We start from the raw sequence: 20,693 nt of genomic DNA, 5'->3' as shown, positions 1-20,693 counted from the left end.
GAACTACTACATTTTTTCAAGTGTTTAAACATTAAAATTTTACTAACAATGATACGAGGTGTTTTCACTTGATAATGAGGATGTTAATTTTGGTACCACAACGATTAGGTTATATGCATTTAGATGGTTCAGTATACCCTATTGGTGATGTTATGATGTTTAGGTATACGCATGCCTAACAATGATTATTCTAGTACTTAATCTAAATTAATGAATAAGTTATATGTTATATTGATTATGTAATTATTGATGATTAAATGTGTGTAGAAATGAGAAAGGATTACTTAAATAAAAGATTTATGTTTTGAGTTATGTGATTATCCTAATGAGTTATACATATATGCATGTGATTTTCTTGAGCTACTAATGTGTGCAATTAGTGTGCAAGATATTTTAGCTAAGAAATGTAATGGAGAATTAGAACTAGACCACTATGTATTGTTTTTGGAAACTAAGGTTGAGTCTAATAAAATATGTAGACCCTATTGTTCGTATTTTATTTGTATCATGAATTGAATGAATGTATCATTTTGTAAGCATTAAGTGTTAATGTTTTGTAATGGTGATTTTATAGTGTCACTTGACACTTGTGACTCGTATATGCATTTCAGCTTGATAGTTAGGGTTAACCAAGTAACCTCTAAAGATCTAAGTTGGACTAGGTTAGTTACTTTTTTGCTAATCAATTAGTAATCGAGATTAATTACCCTAATCAAGATTAGTGATTAATTTGCATTTTTGAGGGCTGTTAGGAAGTCCAAAATTTTCTAGCTTTTTGATAGGTCCCTAATTAGTCCTAGAGGCCAAAAATTATGAAATCTAAGTACCTAAGGGGTATGGGTGTGGGTTGGGGGCATCTTCCACCCCTCTAGCCCCTTTTATTGACTTTTATGATCACCAAAATATCTTATTTTTGCTTTATTGCGAAAATTGAATGTTTTCACCATGAGTTGGATAATTTTAACTCCACCTTGAGGTTAGCCTTATGTCAAGTTGAGTTAGAAGTCTCTAGAACCTTAGGCAAGTGGGGGAGTTATTGCATTTTAGATTTGGTTGAGTTTTTATCCTATTTAGAGGCAAATTTGAGAGAGGAAGGATGTTCACCCAACCTCTAGTTTTATAGAGTAATTCAAGATTGAAAGAGAAGAAGAAGGAAGGGAAGCTCATCTCAAATTGTTCAATTGTCATAACCTTATTGTGAAGGTAGGAACCCTTCAAGCTCTTTTTGTTCATGTTGTGTTTCATTCTTGAGTCATTTTGTTTGCATATGTATGTTCATATGTTTGTTGAATATGTTTGGGAGGGATTGAAATGGGTTTTCTTAAATATTTTCCTTTCGTATTTTGCTTTGATTTTCAAAGGGATTGTATGGGTTGTATTGGCATTACTCACCATCTGCTAGGGTAGAAGTGGCCATGTATAGGAGGAGGTCCTTAGTTGGACTCCAACAGTGTAGAGTCTCTCATCGGGATGAGGAGAGGGAGAGAATAGGGTGTTATGGGCCTCTACTCATCAGCACAAACTATATTTTGAGTTTTTGAATTTATGAATTGAAAGAACGAAAGTTCTTGTGATTATAGCCCTGAAAGGGTGAATGTTATGGTGTTGTGACCAACATCTCCTATTGAAAAAACTCACCTTCTTCCTAGTCTAGTTCAATGATGAACCTATTGTGCAAACTTGGATGGGAGTGAATGTTTGAAATTGTCTTCATGTTAAGTTTGGTTGTCTCTCGGTCAGTTTTTGTTATCTCCATGATCATTTTGATGTGTTGTAAACTTCATAATGGTTTGTTTTTTGTGGAGCCAAGAAGGAAATTCATAATTGTTATTGAATTCAAATATGTTGGGAGATTTCTCCTCAGGATAGTAATATTGTGTAAAATGTTATTTTGAAACTTATTATGGAAATGGCTACGATGTTAGGTTTTCTTCCTGGTTCTTTCTTGGCGGAGCCTTTTAATTGTGTGGTTCAATAAAATAAATGAGAAATGATTGGACCACATATGTTGATAAAAAAATTGAGTAATATTCTTCCATGTGATATTTATGGTACTTAAATTTTTGCATATGTTTACTTAAAATTAGATGTGATGATGTTTTATCTTACTGTGGCATTATATTCTTCAAAATTTCATTCACTTGATTTATGTTAAATGGATAAAATGATGTTTCAACTTGCTGCAACATTCTTATGTTTTGAAATCATATTCATCTAATTGAGGTTAATTAGATAACATGGTGATATATATTAAGTTATGCAATTTACGTTTAAAATATGTTAAGAAAATTTGTATTTGATTAGTACTTAAATTTCATAACTATACATGCATATGAGGAAGTTAACTAACTCTATTCAAATAATTATTTATTACATTTAATCCTATTATCACTTTAAAAATAATTGGTGTGTTTTTTCCCTATATTTTAGGCATGAGATGTAAAGCCTACTAACACAATTTTCAAGGAGTGTGTTTTGGCAAAGCATAACAAAACTTCTTTTCCATGCAAGAAGTTTAGTACTACAACAAAATTGAAGATTTTGCACACAAATTTTAGCAATCCCATAAAGACCAAAGGATTCTATGGTGAAAGGTATTTTATGATTCTAGTTGATGATTTTTCTAAAATGATGTGGGTTGCATTTCTTATAGAGAAATATGAGGCATTTGATAAGTTCAAGATATTCAAGAATAGAGTTGAGAATGAATCTTGTATGAAGATTAAATGTTTAAGATTAGTTAGAGGAGGAGAACTTACTTTAAATGAATTTAACAAGTTTTGTAAAGAAAATTGAATCAAAAGATAGTTATCATCTTCGAGAACCCCCAAATAGAATGGAATTGTAGAGAGGAGGAACAAGTTAGTTATAGAAGTAGCAAGAGCTATGTTAGTTGAGAATGATGCATCCAAGATGTTTTGGAGAGAAGCTATGCATACAATAGTCTACACTATGAACATAGTGCAAGTCAAGAAAGACATAAACAAGACCCCTTATGAATTGTGGTGTGGTCACTCACCTACAATTAAGTATTTCAAAATTTTTGGTAGTAAGTGTTATATCGGAAGAGATTATGATATTGGTAAATTTGATGCTAGAATTTGTGAAAGTATGTTTCTTGGTTATTCATTGAAAAGAAAGGCTTATAGATGCTATAATCTAAGAATTAAGACTATTATGGAAAGTGTAGACATGAGAGTTGATGAAAAATTTAGGATACACGAGAGAATAGTTGATTACAATTCAGATGATGATGTTTTTACTAAACCAAGGAATGATGAAGTATTTCTTGAGACTAATAATTATTTGTAGAATGAAGGAGAGCCAAGGCAGGAACAAAGCTCAAAACCTTCAGTGGATCCAAGAGTTGAGATAGCAACTCCTACTTTGGGAAAGAATATTATAAGGAATCACCCATCTGAGTAGATCATCAGAAGTAGAGATAAAGGTGTGATGAAAAGAAGAAAATTCAATGAAGAAATATGTTTCATATCTCAAGTTGAACCTAAGGATGCAGATGAATCATGGAAAGATGATTATTGGAAACATGCTATGAAAGAGGAATTGGATCAGATAGCAAAAATTGAGACATGGGAATCGCTCCCTAGACCAATAGACAAGAATGTGATAGGAACTAAATGGGTATTCAAGAACAAGATGAATGAGAAAGGACAAGTTGTAAGGAAAAAAGCAAGAATGGTATGTAAAGGTTACTCACATCGAGAAGTAATAGACTATGATGAGACCTATGCTCTAGTGGCTAGAATAGAAGTAGTAAGATTATTATTAGCCTGTGCAGCACAAAAGAAATTCAAAGTGTATCAGACAGATGCCAACTTAGCATTTCTAAATGGAGAACTTGAAGAAGAGGTGAACATAGAGTAGCTTGAAGGTTTTTCTTTGATAGATGATAAGGACATAATATGCAGACTGAAGAAAGAATTGTATGGCTTGAAGCAAGCACCCAAAACGTGGTATGGAAGTTGGACAAGCATTTGACAAAGCTTGGATATAACAAATGTATGGTAGATAAAAATCCCTATTGGAAAGAAATTGATGATGGTTTGATGATTTTGGTAATATTTATTGATGATTTCATATTTGGAGGAAATGATGATGAAAGTGAGAAGATTTTTGAAGAGATGAAGAAAGAATTTGAGATGAGTATGATAGGAGAAATGAAATATTTTCTAGGATTATAGATTGTATAGACTAAAGAAGGAATCTTTATTTCTCAGACTAAGTACTTGAAGGATTTACTGAAAAAGTTTGGTTTGGAAATATGTAAATTCATTGGGACACCTATGCTAACTAGACACAAGTTATCTACAAAGGATGAGACACCTACTATTGAGCAAAAGAAGTACAAATCTATGATTGGAGGTTTGTAATATCTAACTCACACAAGGTCAAATATAGAAAATGTAGTTGGAATTATTGCAAGATTCCAATCCCAAAGAAGCACACTATGCATCAGTCAAAAGGATATTTAGATATCTGAAAGGAACATTAGATTTTGAATTGTGGTATGATAGATCTAATGATTTTACTCTAAGTGCTTATATTGATGTTGATTGCGTAGGTAATATGGATGATAGAAAGAGCACCAATGGTGGAGCCTTCTTTCTTGCATGAAGATTGGTTTCTTGACTGAGCAAGAAATAAGCTTGTACCTCACAAAGTACAATAGAAGAAAAATATGTTGTAGCAGCAAACAATTATAATCAAGTTGTTTGGATGAAGCAGATGCTGAAGAATATAAGGATAGAAATTAGTAAACCTATTATCATACATTATGACAACACAAGTATAATAAATATGTCTAAGAATCCAATGTTACATTTGAGGACTAAGCACATTTATATTAAGTATCACATGTTGAGAGAGAAAGTTGTAGAAAAGGAAATTAGATTGGAGCATATGAGCATTAAAGAGAAAATTGCAGATATATTCACTAAGCCTCTTCCCAAAGAGACTTTTGAGTTTTTGTGAGGTACACTAAGGGTTATCCCCCCTCCTATATCAGAGTAGAAGATGCAAGAGTGCATCAGTCTAGTGTAATAGAGCATCATTGTTTGTTTGTACTAGATGTTGATGCTTCCTATATGGGGGAGTTATTTTGATGGATAGATTCATCTCAGACTCTTGTTAGATGTTTTCTTTAGACACTTGAGCTAGTAAGAATTAGTTATTGTTGAGTTTGATGGTTGTTGAAACCTTTGACATTGGTGCAAATGGGGAAGAATAATGCATGAAAAATATCATAAGAAGATCATGAGGTAAAACATCATCAGGAGAAGACAAGAAGAAAAAGTACAACATCAAATGAAATTTTGATGAAAAGTACATTAAGGTATATCAATGGGGGAGAATGATTGATGAAGAGGATTTGAAAAGAAAGATTAATAGTCTTTTGTTGCTATTCCTAGAACTAGAAATTTTTCATCTATGTTGCCACCAATGCCAAAGTGGGAGATTATTGGAAGCATGAATGTTGATGATATTCTTTTGAATTATTGTAGATATGTTACTATGATGATATGTTACATGATTGATTTTGTCATTGATTTCAACAAAGCAGTCTTTGGTGGTATTTGATAGAAGAATAATGGAAAGATCAAGTTGGTATGGATGGTTAGTTGAGTATTCTCACTATCCAAGATTATGAAGATACTTTTGAGTATCTAGTATATGCAGTTAATATTAGATGAAGAAATGATAAGTCTGGAAGAAGTTATGTAAGTATTGGTGATGTCTATTTTGAGATAGAGTTTATAGAGGCAGTTCTAGTAAAATTGTTATATCTCTTAGTAGAATTGTTATTATGAGAATTAAGGTTGAGGATATAAAGAAGACATGTTGATGATGTGGCTAAGTTCACTCATTATAATATTGCATATACAAAAATTTATTCAAGTTGCATGGAGAAAGATTAATGTTATCACTAAGTGTAATGTGTTCTTAATGTTGTCCTATAATGATTAATTGAGAAGGTCTAATAGCTGACTCAGGGAATTATTTAATGGTTTTGTTTGGTTTAGTTGATAGAAAAAGGAAAGAAGAACATAATAGTAAATTGCATTTTTGAGCAGTGAGCTCTTCTTATAGTTGAAATTGCATGCTTGGGTAGTGGGCTCATCTTGCATACATTGTATTAAACTCATAATAGGGTTGGAATCTCCTAATAGGGATTCAAAGTCTCCTAACAGGGTTCATCCTCTAACAAGGAATATTTATATTAGTACATCATCTTGTGGGCATCATTCCCATTGAGGTTTTCCCTCTAATCAAGGGTTTCCCTAGCTAACATAACTAGTTTAATTGCCTATGTGCATCTTATTATGGTTGTTGTTTACTTTGGTTGAATGGTTAAGTTTGTTTAAAGAAGATAAATACTTTAGTTGTTGGATAATTGATTCACCACCCCCGCCCACCCCTCCCCTCCTTAGTTATCTTGGTGGACTATTGTTCCAAAAACTAGTAGAAGAGCTACTACTAAGAAAGGTCAAGAAGTGGAAAATCCAAAAGAAAAGAGGGCTAGGAAAGCTACATAAGATGATGGATCTGAGAAGATATAAAGGAGAAAGTACATTTCTCTAGCCAAATTAGATGAGGAGAGGACATAATCTAATGATAATAGCCAATTCAAAGTGGTAAGTCATAATTCTTCTTCTAATTTTGATAATCTATGTGAAAATATAAAGAATAATGTAGATTTGAGTGGATTTTCACATATTGAATTTGATAAGCTTGGAAAGCTAGAAATGGTTAAGGTAGAAGAGTCAGTATATGCCATGATGGAAATATTTAAGATGACTCTAATTGAGATTTCCAACCCTCTACCAAAAAATCTATATGATAGAGTTGAGAAAAGGTGGAAATATAGTCTCACAACAAGGAGAAATATAAGAGAGACTACACTTGCAAGAGCAATGCTAGATTTGGACAAATTTGAAATGAAAAAAGCTATTAATAAGTTCAAGAGAATATTTTCTCTAAATTACTAAGCATTTAATATCCTATAGAACAAAATTGAAGAGGTCTTTTAGCAGAGCACACATGTATGGAAGGTGATCTATGGGCTAGCAAGCCTAAGGAAGTAGGTGGAGACAAACTAGAGTAGAGGTAGTTGAAGAAACAAATAATGAATCTATAATGGAAGTACATAGGGAAGGCACTACTAGGGCAATAGTTGAAGAAGAGAAACAACCAAACTAGAATGTAGTAGTGTCAAGTGCCAATCCTCAAGCATATATAGTAAAGGTTAAGGATGTGTCTAACACCACCATTTAGAACATTAATCCCCTAACATAGGAGAATATGTAGTTATCCTATGTTGGTGAGTGTGGATGAGATTGAGAAGGAAAAATCAACATCTGTAGGGGAGAAACCACAAGTATTATCCAGTGTCCCCTCTCAATCTATAAAGGTGCAACATACCATGCCTATGGTAGTATACCACAAGAAGGACATCATGCCTTCACATATCAGCACTAAGGTACCTGTAATTACAATAATTAAAAAAGAAAGGACACTATTTCAAATGGGTCAAGAAGCTACTCCTGTACCTACATCAAAAGTTCAAGGTGCAATTGAAATTCAAAGGCATGAAGAGGACAGGACTAAACAGTCAAACTTGACTAAAAATCCTAAGGAGAAATCAGCAATACAAACACTAGTTACTTTTCCAGCAACTGCTACTCCTCCAAGTCAAGCACTTCACATGCTGAGTGGAGAAGCTACACCACTGTAGTCATCAAGGCCTAGTCCTAGTACATCCAAGGTAGATGAGGTTACATCATTTGGAAATTTCAACTTGGATGAAGTGACTATTTTACCAAAGTTTGACCTTGCAACAATCACTATTAAACAAATGATCATACTACAGGATGCACTTGCAAGGAAAAACCATCAAGAATTGCTTCAAAGGTAGCATAGGAAGAAGCAAGTGTTGCAAAACATCAAGGATATATTTCTTGATGCATTCAACCTACCAACACTTGAATAAGACAAGCCTATCATGGAGCAATTGGTAAACATTGTAGAACAGATCAATGATGTAGACCTAGATTCCAATGTAAAATTACTTGAATGGCTTGAAAGAAAATTTAAAGGAAAAGTCAATGAAAAGATATTAAGTTCTATTACACTTAGCCAAGTTGAGTTAGTACCCAAGATTGAAAGTGTAAATAAAGTCTTAGAGAATACTTTCTCACTTTACACCAAGTTGTGTGATACAACTATGTTCACATAAGAAGTGTAGTGCCATATTTCAAATCTAGTGGGAGATATGAAGCTAATAGGTACTACTCTACCTAATTCTCTAGCTTAGAGTCAAAAGAACTTTAGGAATTTGATAAATTCCCAAGGTTAGTTGGTAGCCTTGCATGCTCAAGATGCAAATATTTGGGCTACATTGATAAGCATCCAATTCATGTTGGCCCCACACATGGAAATACTTCACAAGGAGCTAGCCTTTCTAGAGACATTAATGCAGAAAGATCCCCATCTTTCTACACTTGAAGGCTTAGTTTATCTTGCTGTCAAGATAGCCATCCAAATCAAATCATTGGAGGTAGCCTGTCCTAACTGGGATGCAGCTTTGAATTTAATACTTGAGATCCATAAACATTTCTTGGATAAACACACTATATATGTATAACCCTTTGATGTAAGTGTCAAAAAAGGGGGAGAAATAAGGGGGAGTATGCAAGAAAGGAGAGATAAGTTATGGGGGAGACCAAACAGAGACAAAGTTAGTGCAATAGATCTACTCAATAGGAATATTGAGTTTCAATTCTAAATAGAAGAACTTAGGGGAAGTTATTTAATTTTGAGGTATGATTGATGAGTCATAACTTTTGCAAAATTTTAAACTTTTGAAACTTTGTGTGTAAGATAGATACTAAATGGATATTATTCGAGTTATGCTTGAAATGCTAAGGTTATTCATGCATGACCAAGTATTTTTCCACTCATGTCAAAGGGGGAGATTGTTAATCTTAGATTGGTTTTGATATATGAGTGACAATATACCTAAGTTATTTACTTAGTTCATGCCAAACAAGTAATACAAGTCAAGCATTAGTTGCCAGATAGTATATGTCAAATGAGTAACTAGTAGGTGTCGATTCATTCAAGTGCTAAGAAAATAGTAAGTGCCAAGTCATTTATATGCCAAGTGGTCAATGGATGTTGAATCATTTAGAGGCCAAGTTACAACATTGAAGTTGTAGTTGATGCTGATAAGGATGAATTTTTATTGAGAATCCCTATGCAATACATGCAACCAATCATAAAAGGGAAGGATTAAGTGGCATAATAGGTGAACCACAATCATTGATTCATACCTAACCCTATGTCAGCTAGGTCTTCTTAAGGAGGAAAAACCCTAAACTTTTTATGAATGTAGAAGGAGAAAAGAGAGCAGTTTGCATGCACAAATAGAGTATTCATGGTGACTAATGTATTGAGAATTGAAATACATTGCAAAACCAATTAGAGGAGAATAAAGGAAAGGAATTAGAGGATAGAAGAGATACATCTAATTAGAAGGATCAAGGATACATGCAAAGAGGTGATATGTTATCTAGCAGTAGAGTGCTAACTATAGGATCATTGCTAAAACATTCTAATAGTTGAATCAATTAAATTTCTTAATAGATTAGTCTTAATAGGTTGTTGTAAACCCTTTAATGAGGTGCCTACTTCATTGTAAGTTAAAGTCATTTTACCAAGCATACTTCTAATAGGGTTTTGAAATCATTTAATAGGGTAAAAACTAACAATATTGTAAGCCTTTAACAGGGTAGACCTTTCATAGGGTAGATCATGTTTCATGATCAAACATTGTAACCTTCATTAGATACACTTTATTACTACATTAGTGGAAATTTTTGGGTGTCATCCCCACCCCAATTTTACCTTCTCATTGGAGGGTTTCTAGGTAACCAAATATCTTGTGTCATACATGTGTTTAATGTTATTTTCTTTCATACTATGGATGAATATGTTTAGCTAGCTATTTTAGTTTACATGCAAATTGTGAGATGGTTGTGTGGTGAATGAATTTATGATTAAAGTTTTGAGGACTGATTCAACCACCCCCCACCCCCCCTCTTAGAGTTTACCTTCCCTATTGTATATCCAACACAAACAAAGCACCTTTTGAACTTTGGTATGGCTATGCACCTAACGTGACTTATTTCAAAGTTCTTGGAAGCAAGTTTTACATATTAAAAGATGAAAGAAAAGGTAAAATTGATGGAAAAAGTGTTGAATGCATATTTCTAGTTTATTCCACTAAAAGAAAAGTGTACACGTGTTTGAATTCTAACACTAACAAGATTAGAAAAGTGAAAATGTTAGAGTTGATGAATTTATATAAAAGAATGAAGAATAATGTATGAAAGAACCTAAAGATTATATAAAAATTTTCTATATCTATGAAGGTGAACCTAGAACCTTACCTGAACCAAAAAAAAAATGGCTATTGATCATCAACATCCAAGCATTGCCAAGGTTCAACGAAAATAGTTCTTTCAAGCATCAAAAAACTACCGAGCATCAAGTTATAGGAGCCAAGTCATAGATAGACATTGTTGACCATCAAATAGAAGAAGCTAATTTGTAGCCAGGGATAACTGAAGAAGAGAAGCAATATCAAGAAGAAACATTACCTAAACCTATTTTGGAAAAGTATGTGATAAGACATCATGCAAAAATTCAAATCATTATACACAAATATTAATGATTCATGACAAGAAGATGATTGAAGAATGATGCTACTATACAAGTTTAAACCTAAATTAGTCAAAGATGCTTTGGAAAATGTAGGTCAGATCAAGACAATGAATGAAGAAATTGATAAAATTGAGAAAAATAAGACATGGACATTAGTACCTAGACCATAGGATAAGAATGAGGTTGGAACTAAGTGGGTGTTTAGAAATAAGTTGAATGGGAAAGGTGAAGTCATGAGGAACAAGGAAAGATTAGTTTTTAAGGGATATTCACAAGAAGAAGGAGTTGACTATGGTGAAACATTTTCTCTAGTTGCAAGGTTTGAAGAAGTGAGAACTTTTCTTGCATATGCTTCTTACAAAGGATTAAAAGTGTACCAAATTAATATCAAATCTGCATTCTGAATGGAATTTTGGAGGAAGAAGTCTATATTGAATAACCTAAAGGATGTGTTGATCCAAATAAGACGAATATGGTATGTAAGTTACACAAATCTTTATACGGTTTGAAGCAAGCCCCTAGAGCATGGTATAAAGGGTTACATAATTATTTGGTGAAAATTGCTTTTCAAGAAATAATGACAATAACAATCTATATTTTAAAATCAAATCTAAAAGTAAGATATTATTAGCCAAAATTTTTGTTGATGATATCATATTTAGGGGAAAAGATTCAATGTACATGTCATTTGTTGATCAAATGAAGAAGGAATTTGAGATGTCAATTTTTGGAGAGATAAAATTCTTTATGGGATTGCAAGTCTATCAAATGAAAGGTGGCATATACATTACACAATCTAAGTATGTAAAGGAGATATTGAATACTTTTGGAATGAATGAATCAAGACTAGTTGGAATACCTATGTTGACTGGACATAAGTTGTTAAAGAATGATGATTTTGCTAAGGTGAATTAAACACTATACATTTCAATAATTCAAAAACTTTAGTATGTTATACATAGTAGACCTTTTATTTTGCATTACACTACTACATTTTGACCCATTTTGAAATGATAGTCCATCACAATTAAGATGTCTACCCATCACCCTAGTGACAAAATCATGAATTGGCTACCATTGGACTATTGTTAGACTTTTGATGCCATAAATTGTGATAGTGAGAGCATCCATAATAATTGCAATGAAAGACATATTCATAACTTAGAAGATGGGAGGGATAAGAGTTCATTTGCATGACATCACAATTATGATAGTACATTTTTGTAATTACAATAGTTTAAACTTCTAGTTAGTCATTGCAATTATGACATGTATGTGATATGTACGCTATGCAAGAGACGGTTATTCATGAGATCTTTCCATCGTAGTTACAATGTTGTTACGACATATGTGTTGTGCAATGGATGGATTGCCATCATAAATGACCATCACAATTATAATGTAGTCAAATTATTTTTTTAAAAAATCTTTTGTGCCATTGCAAGACTAATGGATAGCCATGAAACCAAAAGTTGTTTGTTTTTAGATCATGGTTGTTGTATGGGAAAGAATGTGTATCATACTTTAAGGTTTAATTATATAATGTGGGTTCATATCCATTTCCTATTCCTTCTTGATGTTTAAGTGGTTAATTTGCACACATCTCCACCTTTGTAGTTGCTTGGATCAAGTAGTTGAACTTGACAGAATATTTTTGCCACACAACATGTTGTATGCTAATTATTATGGCTTCTTTTAATGTTTTTTATGGTTTATATTCATGATGCTACTTCATATTTGGATTTGTTCTTTATGAATTGTAGAGTCCCAAGAGAAACGGATGTGACACAACATACTAAGAATATCTTGAAGACTTAGAAAACCATGCACCATGCTTAAACCCAACAAAAGCTATATGTTAATAAAAACTTAGCAAAGAGAGTTTTGAGATTGTTGACATTTTTTTCTTGAGATTGCACTACATATAAGATCTAAAGAAAGTGGGAATCAAAGAAAAGACTTCTCGAGGAATAGAGAGTTAAACAACTAGCAAAAATAGCTACCCAAAAGGCTAAAGAGCTCAAAAGAGAAGAGATGAGATGTAAATTGGTGGAATTAAATCAAAAACATAAATCTTCAAAAAGACCAAAAAATTTGAGAGATTTTCTAGTTCGAGACTTCTATAATAATTATTATCCAAAAAATAAATATTGATAAAATTAAATTCTCCCATTACTTCTTAGTACATCCTTGTCCAAGCTACTTCTCTTTTATTCCCACCCCTCCCTACTATTCTAAAGGGTAGGGCATGTTACATACAAAATTTTTCCCTCCCATTCCATTAGAAGTCAATTCAAAAGCCTTCCCTACTCAATTAATTAAGGGGGCATAAGCCTGCTAAAAGAACTCAACTTTAATAAGCAACATGGAAATTCTATCAAAAAGGGCCTCCCATATAACCCTACCATTCTAAGGAACATATTTTCTAGTGATATCATCTACAATCACTTCAATATCAAGACATTCTTTGAACCAATCATATACTTTAGTGAGATAGGTAAACTCAATCTGAGTACCCAAAGATATGATTTAATGGACCCTATAATGTATTAAGGAAGAGATCAGTGAGGTAGTTTATGAGCTTGAACTTCTAGCTAGAAACAAAATTCATAATGTTCTCTACATGTTTCCTATTTGAAGAAATCCCTCAGATGGAAAAACATCCTTTCACAAGTTCTTCCATTTGTGGATGATGAAGGAAAATTGATCCTAGAACTTGGGATGGTATTGGGTGTGAGGAAAAAGAGGTTGAGGAACAAGATTATTTTGGAGTATCTTGTGAAATGGAAGAATCTTTCATTTGAGGATGCCATGTGGGAAGGAGTGGAGATTTTTTAGCATCCTAGTTTGAAATTCCTCGAGGTCGAGCAATTTGGCTAAGTTGTCAGTTAAGATTCTAGTTCAAGATTTAGTCAAATTTCTTTCAGTTGGGTTTGGATTTGTTTTGGGCTTGCCTTACATACAACAATATTTTTAAAATAAAAAATAAAAATGTACATAGATGCAATAGTACATAAGTTCATGCACCACTATGCTGATATTAAAACAACATAGCAAAATACACCACCATGTCAATGCTACAATAAAAAAATAATAATTTCAACATTGATAATTGAACATCATTGAACAAATATCTTCATGGACCATCAAGAAAATCATCATTGTTAAGAAACTCATCATCATTGTATCTTTGCAAATATGTAGTACAAAAAGTGTTGCTATAGGCTCATTTAAGGTAAGGGTTGTGATTATTACAATATTGTAAGCTTCACACATCCATTGTCATACTCAATGATTCAAAGAAATCAACTTTCGATCAAATTGGATTAAATCATGTTGTGTAGCAATCAAAATCAGTTAAACAATATATTCAATTTCTTTGTACCTTTGCAGTTGGTCTATTAAGGAATACATTCTTTGAGTTTAACTAGTTCATTATTTCCTATAATGGATTAAAAACTTAATGATCTGAACTATTTTTTGGTTGTTTGTATCAGATTGTGAATATAAATTGGAAATCTTCTTTGCGTTATTTCATTTTATAAGAGGAATAAAGAGGTTTTTTTAAAGTTGAAACCTAGCTAGATATAGGCATGACTCAAATCTAGTCTACATTTGGAATCCTATAATTCATCATCAAAAAAATTCTAAATTTTAATTTATTATAATGGTTCATATGAATTCATATAAAAAAAATTAATCCAATTTCATACAAACCTTCTGAAAAAATTAAAAATTAAAATATACAATTTAAACTTAGCAACAAATATCATTAAAAATTGCTTCTATTAATGCAATTCCACATAGTTCCTTTTATATATTTGATCATATAAAATATCTTACCATTCTCTGTAATGAAAATGAGTGGATTGTCATATATATGTCTGATGTAGTTTAACAACTCTCTTATTCCACGTGGATATATGTAGAGCTAGTTCGATGTTGTCTGTTGTCCCATCAATTGAAAAAAATCAATGTTAGCATTCACACATTTCAATAATATTTTTACTCATTTAATCAAATAGTTGTTTTTTTTATTTATTTTTAATGAGTATTGTGAGTTTTACCACTGATCTGATGAGTATACCATTTCTCAAAAATTGAAATCATTTTTTCAGTAACACAGATTAGAAATTAGGTCAATTTTTTATTTGAAAAATGATTATTTTGCTAAACTAAGAAAGAAAGAAGAAAAACATTTTAAAAAGTGTACTTGTTAGATTAGCTTGAGGGTCCAATGTCTAAGTGGTGTTCATGGGATTTGATGGCACTAGAACATCAATAACGTAGTGACTTGTGTAATAATTCAAGCCTCAAAAATCAAATGAACCTTTCAATTTAGCAAATTGACGAGCACTAAATTTGGGCAAACACTTGCCAACAAGATTTCTCATTATTGATGGGTATTACCCTTTTGTAATTGGGTCCATATACCTATAATTTTGTAGAGCTAATTAGACACAATGGAATTTAGTAAATTTTCATCATCATATGTTATTTTTGGAATCAGTGTAAGATTTGTTTTTAATCATTATTTTAGATGATTAATTCAGATCTATTAAAAGTTTATATGAAAAATAAAATTAATAGACTTTTGAAACAATCTTTTCTTACCATTCATAACAATCTTTTGAAATCTATTAGAAATCACATTTATAACACTCATGTGTAGCGCAAGTTCAAAATTCAAATTTGGAGATAGGCGAGAATTCACAGGGAGGTAGACCTTGATCACTAGGCACGTAGGAGGGGATCCAGGCAGGCATAGGGGGGGAGTCAGGAAATGGGGACCCACGTGAGGACATACTAGGGAATCTCCCAAAGCATTGGGCCTCACTATTTGGAGTCAAACCATCAGGTAAATCCTCTTTCCCTCTGAATAAGGTTGTGTTAGGTTTGGAAAAGGGATCTTGCACGATCGCTATTCTAGACAAGATTGTTGATCATAGCATTGCCTCTATGTCCTCAATGCTTGTCAAAAATTTTATTGGCCCAAGACCAAATATTGATGTGGTCCAAGCCTACACTCAGAAAAAATGGAGCTTGAAAGGTCAGGTCAATATCAGAGCAATGGCTAAGGGTTTTCTCTCTTTTGAGTTCACCTGTCAAGAGGACATGGCTGACATTCTATGTGAAAGTCCTTGGAGCTTTGGAAGGGCCACCCTCATGCTTCAGAGATGGTTGTCCCAATTGAACTTAAATGAATCTTTCCTCCAACAAGCTCCGGTATGGGTCAAACTCTTAGAGCTACCATTGGAGTTCTGGAATGAGGATGTCTTCAAGGGAGTGGCCAGCTCTTTCGGAGAGCTTCTCTCCATCGACCCAATCACTGCTTCAAAGAGTAGGCTGACTTATGCGAGGATTTGTGTTGGAGTGAGGGAAGGGGAGGATATGCTCAAAGTGGTTTGTTTTCAGTCCAAACTTGGCACCCATATCCAGTAGCTGGACTTTGAAAGTGTTCCTTTTGGGTGTTTTCACTATCTAAAAACTGGTCACAAGGCATTTTAGTGCCCGAAATCTAAGATGACTAGAAAGAAGAATCCCCCTTCTTCTTCTCAACTGAGGATGAAGAAAGTTTGGAAAAAGAAGACCTCTGCACAAGGCTAGAAGGACCTATCTTTGGAGACCCAATATGCAATAGAAACCTCAAAGAGGACAAACCTAGAACCTCAGGGAAAGACAAGTAAAGAAGGAGAACTACTCAAGTCAGGACCTAGTTCCTCTCTACCTTTAACCGAACCCCAACTGTTAGGGGATGATTAGGTCAAGGAAAGGACCCTCAAGCCTAGAGAAGAGGAAGTTAAGGATGTCTTGCAGAAAGATCTTCAGGAGGCTAGTTTGGACCTTCTCCCCAGTGAGGAACAACCGGTTCTAGGCTCCATGGAAGAGATCAAGGAAAGAGAAAATAAGGAAATTATCGTCTTCCAAGGTCCAGAGGAAAACTTGGTCTCCACCAGAGATGCAGCAACAAAAATAGGAAATAAGGAGGACTTGGTGAAAGATCAGGACCAAAGGCTTGATCTTCACAGCACCCCAAGGAATGCTAATAAGGCTTCTAGATCCTTGAAGTTTGAAAAGAAGGGAGAGACACTTAGGAAGAACCAAATCAGAGATCTGTCCAAGGCTTCTTTGGTGGTGACTAGGAGCAGTTGCAAACCAGATGTGGGCTCTACAACCAAAGCAGGCAGGAAATCAGAAAGGGATTCTAGAGAAGAGGAGACCAGAAGGTGTTTGGTGAATGGGTGCCAAAGCACCCTGAAGGACTTTTCCAAGAGTAAAAAATGAAGATCATCTCATGGAATATTAGGGGCCTAAATGGCACCCATAAATAGGAAATCATTAGGAATTTGATTAGAGACCAGAGACTAGATATTTTGATGATCCAAGAAACAAAAATGAAAACGGATTCTTTAAGAAACATAGAGTTTAGTAACATGATGAGTGGTGAGGCTTCGGACTCTAACGAAGCCTCCAGGGGCCTGCTAACTTTATACAAGTCAAATCCTTTTAGGGTGGAATCAATTTCCAATGTAGGTAACATTCTGTTTTGTAAAGTGTACAATATTCATTCCAATGATTTTTGGTTCTTTCTCAACATTTATGCCCCCAACAACAAGAGAGAAACAAAATCCTACTGGTCTAGAGTAGAAGGGCTAGTTCAGAATAGTAACTTGAAAAAAGGCATCATTATGGGAGATTTCAATACCCCTCTTCTGGATAAGGAAAAGAAGGGTTGTCCACCTCAGGACTAGGATAGCAAGCATGATCTTTCTAACTTCATCAATGATTTGGTTTTCTGGATCTGGACCTTATGGGTGGTGACTTTACTTGGTCTAATAAACACGTAGGCAAGGAGTGTATTCAAGTTAGACTTGATAGAGCCCTCATTTCTCCTGATTGGTTGTAGTCCTCTTCTTTCAAATTAGCTCTTTTGCCTAGAATTGGGTCCAACCACTCCCCCATCTCCCTCTTGATTGTCCCTTTTGACCCCTATAGACCTCCTCCCTTCTGTTTTGAGAAAATGTGGACCTCCCACCCTAACCTTCTAGAGAGAATTAAGGGCTGGTGGAGCATAGATGTGGAAGGCACTGCTATGTTCAAGGTAGCTAAAAAACTCAGGAATGTTAAAGGGATGATTAAAGCTTGGAATAAGTCAAATTTTGGTCATCTATTCTTTATGAAAGATGATCTTTCTTCTAACCTCTCTTCCATCCAAGCCTCCATTCAGGAAAATGGGTATGATGCCTCGAGTAGAGAAGAAGAACTGTCCATCATGTTTTATTTACATGACATCATTAGTAAAGAGGAAAATTTTTGGAGGCAAAGATCTAGAATCAATTAGCTCAAGGAAGGAGACTAGAACACCAAGTTCTTCCATTTATCCACTCTTAAACATAGAGCTAACAACAAGATTTCTGGCTTGAAGAAAGATTAGGGTGTGCTGACTAAGGAAGATGATATTTCTCTTGAAGTTGTCCCTTTCTTCTCCTCCCTTCTTTCTTGGGATCCTTTTCTCTCTAAGGTGGACCAGGATGAAATTGTCTCTTGTATCCCTCAGATCCTCCAACTGCACCATAATAATCTAATTCTAAAGTGAGAGAAGCTCTTTTTTCTCTTCTGATAGATAAATCACCTGGACCTAATTGTTTTCCTACCTTCTTTTTCCAAATGTACTGGCCTATAATAATGAAGGATGTTTTTAAGGCAGTTCAGGAGTTCTTTGGAGCCAAAAGCATTCTGAAGGAAATCAACTCCACATTCTTAGTTCTTATTCCCAAAGTGCCAGGGGCTGACACTCTGGATAAGTTTAGACCCATCAGCTTATGCAACTCATTTTATAAGATCATCTCGAAGGTACTCACTTTGAGGCTACTTAAGCTTCTCCCCCAGATTATCTCTCAACAACAATTAGGCTTTGTCCTGGGCAGACAAATTTTAGATTCGATTATCATGGTGCATGAAGTGATTCACTCTATGGAAGCTGGTAAGAGAGAAGGGATGTTACTCAAACTTGACATGTCTAAAGCTTACGATTGGGTGGATTGGTCCTTTTTGGAGTTGGTGTTGAAGTCTTTTGGCTTTGATGTCAAATCTTGCAAGCTAATTTCCCAGCTAGTCACCACCCCCTTGCTAGTTGTTTTAGTGAATGGATCCCCCTCTAATTTCTTCAAACCTACTAGAGGCCTTTGTTAGGGGGATCCTCTATCACCCATTCTCTTCATCATCTTGGTAGAATGTATTGGCAGACTCATGGAGAAGAAAAAGAAAGAAGGGAGGATCAAAGGCTTTAAACCTTCTTCCAAATGCACCCCCTTCACACATCAACAATTTTTTGATGATACCATTATGGGAGGAGAGGCTTTGGTTAGGGATACCAAGGCTTTGAAAGACACTTTGGACACTTATTCCAGAGGGTTGGGGCAGCTCATCAATTGGGACAAAAGCTCTATTTTCTTTATCAACACTCTAGAGAGAAGACATCAGAGAATCTCTAGACTCTTGGGATGTCAGGTGGGGAAGCTTCCTTCTACCTACCTTGGTCTCTTGGATAGGTTCAATAAGAAGCTGGTTGGTTAGAAAGGAGCCTCTCTCAGCCAAGCTAAAAAATGTCAACTAGTTAAATCCATCCTTCAAAACCTGCCAATATATGCCCTGAGCCTTTTTACCATACCCAAAAAATACGTTGAGAGGATGGAGAAAATCCAAAGGGATTTTTTATGGACAAGAACTGAAAGGATTAAAAGGTACCCCCTTGTTGTTTGGGACAAAGTTTGTCTCTCTAAAAAGAATGGTGGTCTGGGAATCAGGAAGCTCACTCATATCAACAAGGCCCTCCTGGCAAAGCAAATCTAGTGCATCTTTAGTAGCATAGGGGAATGGAGGGACACTATGGTGAACAAGTATATAAAAAGGCCCTCTTTTCAGTTCACTCTTTTCAGTGAGGATATCCCCAGAGGCTCAGTTTTTTGGAATGGATTCTTAAAAGCCAGGGATTTGGCTAACTCTAAGGTGTCCTAGAAGTTGGGAAATGGGGAGAACATTCTATTCTGGATGGACTGCTAGCTTCCTCAGGGCCCCCTCATTAATAACCCTAGCTATGGTGTTTGAGCTAATGATTGCATCAACCTTTTTGGACACAAAGTCAGCAACTATAGGACTAAACAGGGATGGAAGAACCTTTCTATTATCTCAAAGGACCTTAAACCAATTATGATCATGCTTAATTCCTTATCCCTTAGCACCAACAAGGATGAACTGGTTTGGAGGGATAATGCCAATGGGCTCTATTCGATTGCCTTTGGGTACTTTGCTTTATGGAGTACAAAAGTGTCCCCCCTTGGTCGAGGGCCTGGCTCCCAGGCCTAAAGCCAAAAGTCAACATGTTTTTTTGGTTGGCACTTTAGGACAAAAATCTCACCCAGGAAAATCTCATTAAAAGAGGTCATATCATGCCCAGCAGATGTGTTTTATGCAAAGATGAGTCAGAGACAAGCAATCATTTGTTCGTTCTTTGCTCTTACTCCAGGACTATCTGGTACTTCCTCACCCAGGACCTTGACCATAGCTGGTGCATTCCTTCCAACCCCCTAGACTTTTTCTACCAATGGCATGGTATGTTCAACGGGTCTGCCTTGAAGGAAATCAGCTCCTGGCTCTTGCCCCATTTTTGTTGGAGCATATGAAAGGAGAGAAACAACCGAATTTTTAGAGACAAGGAGGAGCCAAATTTGGTTGTTGGAAGGAAGATCTTCAGTAACATAAAGGAAAAATTTTCCATGAGGAAGGGGGGAGCTTTTGAGATAGGAGGCAGGAATAAGGAGAAGGTAAAAGACAAAATGAGAAAAAGATAGGAAGCCAAGTGGTTCCTCCCACCTGAAGGCTAGCACAAAGCCAACTTCAACGGAGCCTCCAAGGGCAACCTTGGATCCTTGGGTAGTGGAGGTGTGGTT

This window comes from Cupressus sempervirens, chromosome 3, assembly GCF_028749045.1.
Source record: "Cupressus sempervirens isolate cs-2001-9-10 chromosome 3, ASM2874904v1, whole genome shotgun sequence".
In the NCBI taxonomy this organism is placed as follows: Eukaryota; Viridiplantae; Streptophyta; class Pinopsida; order Cupressales; family Cupressaceae; genus Cupressus; species Cupressus sempervirens.
This window is presented reverse-complemented; position numbering follows the sequence as displayed.